Source organism: Ovis aries, chromosome 17 (assembly GCF_016772045.2).
Source record: "Ovis aries strain OAR_USU_Benz2616 breed Rambouillet chromosome 17, ARS-UI_Ramb_v3.0, whole genome shotgun sequence".
Classification (NCBI taxonomy): Eukaryota; Metazoa; Chordata; class Mammalia; order Artiodactyla; family Bovidae; genus Ovis; species Ovis aries.
In genome coordinates, this window is record NC_056070.1 from 63,930,329 (window position 1) to 63,939,359 (window position 9,031).

Below are 9,031 nucleotides of genomic sequence, written 5' to 3' on the forward strand. Positions count from 1 at the left end.
CAACCAAGATGGTGGTTGCATGGGTGCGAGCTTTTATGATAATTCATCAAACTACACATTTATCTGGGCTTCTCTGTGGGCGTGGCGGTAAAGAACCCACCTGCCAATGCAGGAGATGCAAGAGATTGGGTTCAATCCTTGGCTCAGGAAGATCCCCCGGAGAAGGAAATGGCAGCCCACTCCAGTACTCTTGCCTGAGAAATCCCATGGACAGAAGAGCCTGGTGGGCTACAGTCCACGGGGTCACAAAGAGTCAAACATGACTGAGTGACTGAGCGTGCAGGCACACACTTTTATTTACATATTTTTCAGTGTGTGGGTTACAGCCCACAGTTAAAAACCTGTTGAAAACATCGTATCTTAATTGTTTCCTCTCAAGACAAAGAATGTAGGGCAGCAGTGGCAATGAGGAAGTCCATGTTTATTTCTCACTTATTCGCTATAAAATCAGAGCTGAGGAAGCTGAGTCATTGAATGCCTTGCTTCACTGAAAATTAGGTAGACTTGTGGAGACAGCAGGTAAACAAGATAAACCAAAAGAGAAAGACTGGGAGGATGGAAGTTATGTTCACATGTCAGAAGGAAAATCAACATTCTGTTGCAGCTTTTAAAAGTATTGATTCTTGCATCTATTTCTCCTCTAACACAGAATCCTGTGGCTGCTTCTCATACCTAAAGCTTAAAAGCCAATGAGGATTTCATGCAGAGTCTTGTAAGCAAGACCCACTTCTGTCAACGTCTTTAATTCACAGATGAGAAATGCTTAGCTTTTTTTTTCCTTAGTACAATACTTCCATACGATTAATCTCATGGAAAAAAGTTGAGACTGTGGATGTTTTCGGCTACATCCACGAGGACCAGAGACGTTTTCCAGGGAACAAACACATTCACCCTCCACTCTGTGAAGGTAGATGACCCAAGAGTTTGGAGTGTTTCACCTTCCAGGAATCATTTTACCTATGAGCATCAGACAGTCACAGCTATTTTTGCCTTCATCTCGCTAACATTCATATTAGGAAAATTCCAGGGAGAGAGAGAGAAGACCCTGGCTATGGCACTTGTCTCATTGGCAACAAAGCAGCATTGAAACTCTGAAGTTGACATCTCCACACCAATTCAAGCAGCACAGAAACTCCTGTTAGTTTTGTCATAAACCGATTAGAGCTGGTACACAGACCTAAGGATCTCAATGCTTCAACACTGAATAGCCACTCAGATCCCAGCAGTTTCCCCAGCAAAAACCCACTGGGAAATTGTCAGCAAGTTCACCGCAACGTGCCATCTGAGATACTCTTCAGTCTCATAATCATCCCCACACGCACTCAGGAAAAAATAAAATGATATTTAGTCCAGAGAAAGCGGCAGCCACCCATGCCTGGGACCCCCTGCCCGTCTGTATGAAACACGCTCCGAGAGTCTGGTAAAGGCAGACTGTCTGGCTGCTGCTGGAGCAGGACGAGGGGGTGGGGGTGGGGAGAGCCTCTACCCTTTCCCAAATCAAAAGGGGGGAAAGTAAGTGAGAAAATCTCCGGAGTTCAAACATTCCTTTAAACCCCACAACTTTAAATACTAAATGTGTTTCATGGCTGCCATCTTGAAAAACATTAGTTTGCCAAAGGCAGCCTTTGATTCCCATTTGGGATGGAAACGCTGGCAGATAATCCATTGAAACAGGTCCCGCACAAAGGCCCTTTTGCAACAATCGTGGTGCTTGTGAAGGACAACATTTTTGTGCCCAAAATAAAACATTTTAATGCGCTACAATCCATTACACATATAGTCCTCCATTTCCTTTCAGTAATTATTCATTAGAAAACATTTAACGTCACTGTGGATTTCACACTGGGCAGTCTGGACACAAAGAACAAGAGATGGCCCATTTATAAGGGGCTGGGGTCTTCTTTTCTAATCTGAGAAACTCTGAGGAGGTGGGGCCCGCAGGACACAACAGGCCGGCTAAATTGTGCGGTTAACGGTCAAAGCCCCCCTGCCTACTTTGACACTCATTTAAAGATGACGGGGAACAAAAGAGATTTGTTCTGTGCAACCCTTTCTTGTTACACAGTCTACATCGGGCTCCGTGCATGAAACCCGCCCGATATTCTATTCCACCTGCCAGCTCCCCGCCGCCTGCCTCGACTCTCTCCTCTGCTACTTGGCTTTCTCCCACTTTAACACAAAGAGACAGGTAAAGAATATCTGTAAAAGCGGCCCATTCAGCATGTCAGCTTTCATAATACAATTGCCTGTCAGGTCCCCGAGGAGCTATGAGGCGCTCAAACGTCTGGGTTCAGGCCAGAAATCCAGCCCGCACTTCTGTTGGTTTAGCCAGGCAGCTCCCGGTCACCTCCCACCCTCCCGTAGTGGAGGGCCATCTCCCGGGGCACAGACACAGAAAACCATCTTGAATAACAACAGTCTGAAACATTTGCTCCATCAGCGAGAGACGACATGCCCACTCCCAATGGGCTGCATGTATATTCCTTTCATGCCTACGTTAAAAAAAATGTTAACCGAAAACTCAGACCCAGGGATCTGGAGTCATTGGAAAAGTTGGGGAACGTTTATCTTACAGCCATTTTTTAAAGAAGGTATGTGACGGAATAAAATAGTTCGACAGCAGAGCATTCTTCCCTAAACTAGTGGGGAAAGATCCTATCTTGAGAGTCTAAGCAGATTAAGATGTATGGGCATATGTACAAATCTAAAAACCTCTAGTTCCATCTCGACTCTGCAAACTACCTGAAGACTATATATCACCTAGCGATGCTTCCAGAATATACTGATGAGAAACTAGTGAGGACAGATAGGCTTGGCTTTCCTAGAGTCTCAAAAATGATTCATGTCACGGTATGGCTCTTTTTATAGCTGTTTGCATGCTATACCTGCTTTTTATCATTATCCTGATGGGTTAGAGGAAACTGCCTCTGGTTTCAGAGTCAAACGGCAAGAATATGCCACAGAAAATCAGTGGGTACTTAAAGAGAAAGCAAGATTCATAATGAAGCCAGTCACAGCAGCTCAGTCAGGTCAATAAAATTCTAAAAAAATGAAACAGTTATGATGGTCTGTGTCAGTGAATAGCAAGCTAGGGCTCATGGGTCGAACCCAGACAGCTGCCTGCTTTTGACGCAACAAAAGAATAACTTTTTTTAAGTCGTGAGGAAATTGTATGAAATTCCAGTGTCTGTGTCCATTAGCATTTATTGGACTACAGCCATGATTATCGTGTACATCTGTCTGTGACTACTTTCCTGCTATGACAGACTTGAGTAGTTGCCAAGGAAGCTGAATGGTCCACAAAACCTAAAATGTTTACTATCTGGCCCTTTATTAAAAAAAATCTCTGATCCCTACTCTATATCCAATATAGCATACATGTCTCTGGTCTTTAAGATCCAGCCTTCCAAATCAATGGTATTTAAAAATTGTAGGCACCAAGAGGAAAAAAAAAAAAAGTGGAGTTTCAAGCATAACCCTTTCCAAACAAATGTTTGATGGTTTATGATGAATCCCTCAAACTTACGGCTGGGCTACTTCTTAATTAAGATATTTATATCCAGCATTGTTAAATGTTGAAAAATAGGGTCGTTGAGAACGCGAGGTGAGATGGTACCTTTCCAGACCCACTGCTGCTTCTTAGCTGCTCAAACACACACAGCAAATTAACTGTGCAAACAGCAGGTAGCAGTATCTCCAGAACTTAGTGAGTGTTCGCTCCATAAACAATGCTTCTAGCTCTCAAGAAAACCATCTGAAGGGTGGTACTACTCAGTGGCAGCCAAAATTTGAATCAAACATACATCAAGAAAGAAAGCAAGGTCTGATACTTTGATTCAAGGGGGAGTCTCAGCTGTGGAAAGGATAAGGATTAAACTTGAATGATAAGAGCATTATCATATTGTACGTTTTTATGCATCCGATTTGCTCAACGGCTGAAATGCGGGGCTATCTTTTCTTGTAACGACAAGAAGACTGTCAGCTTTTGATTATTCAACTGCAGCCTCTTAATCACTACTGAATGTGTATAATTATGAATATCAGTAAACAGAATAATGCTTCTAAATTACCTTAGGGATTAGATGGTCTCCTAGTAAGAATTAGAACAGTTCACAGGGTCTTAATTGCTTCATGGGAGTTCCAGGTGGGGAAAGAAATGGGCAAGCAACTGCATACATTGTTTTCAGCATAAAGTAGAGGATTAAAAAAATCAAACGCAAGGGCTAGATTTCTCTTACTACTTCCCAACAATAAGTAAACAAATTAGACCAATAAATACAGCACAAAGATCTCGGATGCTTACTGCATTTTTTTCCCTTCATACACATTTTTTTTTAAAATTGAGGTATAACTGACATATAGAATTATATTAGTCTCAGGTGTACAAGGTAATGATTTAATACATTGTGAAATGGTCACCATAAACTATAGCTAACAGCCACCGACTTACATAGTTATAAAATTCTTTTCTTTGATGAGAACTTTTTTTTTTTGATGAGAACTTTTAAGATCTCTTTTAGCAACTTTCAAATATAACTACAATATTCTTAACTATAGCTACCATACTGTATATGACATCCCCATAACTTAATTATTTTATAACTGAGAGTTTGTATCTTTTGACCACTTTCAACCATTTCTCCCAATCTCCAACTCTGGCAACCACCAGTCTCTTCTCTATATCTATGAGCTTGGGTTTTTGCTTGGTTTTGTTTTTAAGATTCAACATGGAAGCCGGGGATAAATTAGGAGTAATAGAGTTTTGCCAAGAAAATGCACTGGTCATAGCAAACACCTGCTTCCAACAACACAAGAGAAGACTCTACACATGGACATCACCGGATGGTCAACACCGAAATCAGATTGATTATATTCTATGCAGCCAAAGATGGAGAAGCTCTATACAGTCAGCAAAAACAAGACCAGGAGCTGACTGTGGCTCAGATCATGAACTCCTTATTGCCAAATTCACACTTAAATTGAAGAAAGTAGGGAAAACCGCTAGACCATTCAGGTATGACCTAAATCAAATCCCTTATGATTACACAGTGGAAGTGAGAAATAGATTTAAGGGCCTAGATCTGATAGATAGAGTGCCTGATGAACTATGGAATGAGGTTGGTGACATTGTACAGGAGACAGGGATCAAGACCATCCCCAAGAAAAAAAAATGCAAAAAAGCAAAATGGCTGTCTGGGGAGGCCTTACAAACAGCTGTGAAAAGAAGGTGAAAAGCAAAGGAGAAAAGGAAAGATATAAGAATCTGAATGCAGAGTTCCAAAGAATAGCAAGAAGAGGTAAGAAAGCCTTCCTCAGAGATCAATGCAAAGAAATAGAGGAAAACAACAGAATGGGAAAGACTAGAGATCTCTTCAAGAGAATTAGAGATAACAAGGGAACATTTCATGCAAAGATGGGCTCGATAAAGGACAGAAATGGTATGGACCTAACAGAAGCAGAAGATATTAAGAAGAGGTGGCAAGAATATACAGAAGAACTGTACAAAAAGATCTTCACGACCCAGATAATCATGATGATGTGATCACTAATCTAGAGCCAGACATCTTGGAAAGTGAAGTCAAGTGGGCCTTAGAAAGCATCACTACGAACAAAGCTAGTGGAGGTGATAGAATTCCAGTTGAGCTGTTTCAAATCCTGAAAGATGATGCTGTGAAAGTGCTGCACTCAATATGCCAGCAAATTTGGAAAACTCAGCAGTGGCCACTCGACTGGAAAAGGTCAGTTTTCATTCTAGTTCCAAAGAAAGGCAATGCCAAACAATGCTCAAACTACCGCACAATTGCACTCATCTCACATGCTAGTAAAGTAATGCTCAACATTCTCCAAGCCAGGCTTCAGCAATACGTGAACCGTGAACTCCCTGATGTTCAAGCTGGTTTTAGAAAAGGCAGAGGAACCACAGATCAAATTGCCAACATCCAATGGATCATGGAAAAAGCTAGAGAGTTCCAGAAAAACATCTATTTCTACTTTATTGACTATGCCAAAGCCTTTGACTGTGTGGATCACAATAAACTGTGGAAAATTCTGAAAGAGATGGGAATACAGACCACCTGACCTGCCTCTTGAGAAATCTGTATGCAGGTCAGGAAGCAACAGTTAGAACTGGACATGGAACAACAGACTGGTTCCAAATAGGAAAAGGAGTACGTCAAGGCTGTATATTGTTACCCTGCTTATTTAACTTCTATGCAAGTACATCATGAGAAACCCTGGGCTGGAAGAAACACAAGCTGGAATCAAGATTGCCGGGAGAAATATCAATAACCTCAGATATGCAGATGACACCACCCTTATGGCAGAAAGTGAAGAGGAACTAAAAGCCTCTTGATGAAAGTGAAAGAGGAGAGCGAAAAAGTTGGCTTAAAGCTCAACATTCAGAAAACTAAGATTATGGCATCCAATCCCATCACTTCATGGGAAATAGATGGGGAAACAGTGGAAACAGTGTCAGACTTTATTTTGGGGGGCTCCAAAATCACTGCAGATGGTGACTGCAGCCATGAAATTAAAAGACACTTACTCCTTGGAAGAAAAGTTATGACCAACCTAGACAGCATATTCAAAAGCAGAGACATTACTTTGCCGACTAAGGTCCGTCTAGTCAAGGCTATGGTTTTTCCTGTGGTCATGTATGGATGTGAGAGTTGGACTGTGAAGAAGGCTGAGCGCCGAAGAATTGATGCTTTTGAACTGTGGTGTTGGAGAAGACTCTTGAGAGTCCCTTGGACTGCAAGGAGATCCAACCAATCCATTCTGAAGGAGATCAGCCCTGGGATTTCTTTGGAAGGAATGATGCTAAAGCTGAAACTCCAGTACTTTGGGCACCTCATGTGAAGAGTTGACTCATTGGAAAAGACTGTGATGCTGGGAGGGACTGGGGGCAAGAGGAGAAGGGGACAACTGAGGATGAGATGGCTGGATGGCATCGCGGACTCGATGGACGTGAGTCTGAGTGAACTCCGGGAGATGGTGATGAACAGGGAGGCCTGGCGTGCTGTGATTCATGGGGTCACAAAGAGTCGGACACGACTGAGCGACTGAACTGAACTGAACTGAACTGATGGGATTAACAGATTCACACTAATACATATATATATATATATATATATATATATATATACACACACAATAAATAAACAAGGGTTTTACTGTATAGCATAGGGAATGATATTCAGTATCTTATAATAACCTATGATGAAAAGAATCTGAAAAAAGAATGTGTATATAGAACTGAATCACTTTACTGCATACTTGAAACAAACACAACATTGTCAATCAACTACAGTTCAAGAAAAAAAAAGCTTCAACGTGTAAGTAACATCAGACAGTGTCTGTCTGTCTTTGTCTGACTTATTTCACTTGGCGAAACTCCCTCAAGGTCCCTCTATACTGACACAAGTGGTGAGATTGCTTTCTCTTTTGCGGCTGGATACTATTCCATTGCATATTTGTACCACATTCTCTCTACCCGCTAATCTATAGATGGACACTTGAGTTGCTTCCACGTCTTAGCCATTACAAACAGTGCTGCAGGTGACTTTCCTGGTGGTCCAGTGGCTAAGACTCTGTTCTCCCAATGCGAGGGGCCTGGGTTTGATCCCTGGTCAGGGAACTAGATCTCGTAGACTGCAATGAAAAAGATTCTGAGTATCACAGCTGAAACCTGGCACAGCCAAATAAATATATAAAAATAAATTTTATTCATTCTCCCCCAAACCCCACATGTATATGTATGGCTGAGTCCCTCTGCTGTTCACCTGAAACTACCATGATACAAAATAAGAAGCTTAAAAAAAAAAGTTTGATATATTGAAAAATTGAAAAACTAATATGGGAATACCCACATTACAAAAAAAAAAAGTAACATTATAATGAATATGGCAGTACGCATAAGCAGCTTTGAATGGAGGATATATATCCTAAAAACTTTTAGCCTTTCCTCAAGCCCATGAAAATTCCCTGAAGTCCCATGTCCCTGAGTCTATGGATGAATTTATAAAAGCAGCATTTTCTTCCCTTAAAGAGAATCTTATTGGCATTCTCAGCTATCTTTCCCTGGAAAGAAAGATAGTTCATGGTTTGGGAGCCTTGCAGACACTCAGCAGAAACTAGACATTGACCATGGATTAACACTAAAACCCTTTTGGATCAATAAGTGATAAAGCGTGGCCCAGGATTTTCCCAGGGTGCCCCCACCTCCTCAGTCCACATTTCTTTGGGGTCAATGAAGAAATTAATAGACATCACAGAACAGACAGATTTCAGCATAGCTTTTTAAACTATTTGGGGCTTCCCAGGCGGCATAGTGGTAAAGAATCCACCTGCCTGTGCAGGAGACTCAAGAGACGGGTTCGATCCCTGAATTGGGACGATCCCCTGGAGGAGGAAATGACAACCCTCTCCAGTATTCTTGCTTGGATGATTCCATGGACAGAGGCGCCTGGAGGGCTACAGTCCAAAGGGTCACAAAGAGTTGGAAATGACTGAATGACTGAGCGTGTAAGCAATGAGAACCTGCTGTATAGCACAGGGAACTCGACTCAATTCTTCAGTGACAAAGAGTGGATACATGGGTACATAGAGCCGATTCACTTCGCTGTACAGCAGGGACTAACGCAACATCGCAAAGCGACTATACTCCAGCAAAAACTAGAAAAAAATAATAAAGTTAAGGAAGGTTGAAGGTAAAGGAAATTATAATTCCCTGGAGGCAACATGCATGTGAATATTGAGAAAGAAAACTCTAAATACTCTGAGGCTGAGAAAAGGATTCACTGAGGGGGGAAGCAAGAAAGGGAGAAGGGACGGCTACACATGATTCCTTGGGGACAAATAAACAAGAAATACGCAGCAAATAAAGATCAACATGTGCCATTTAAAAAAAAATTTACTTTTCTGGATCTTGCTACCTTAAAAACAATTGGCTGCGTCAGGTCTTGGCTGCAGCCTGTGAACTCTTGGTTGAGGCATGTGGGCTCTAACTCCCTGACCAGGATGGAACCAGAGC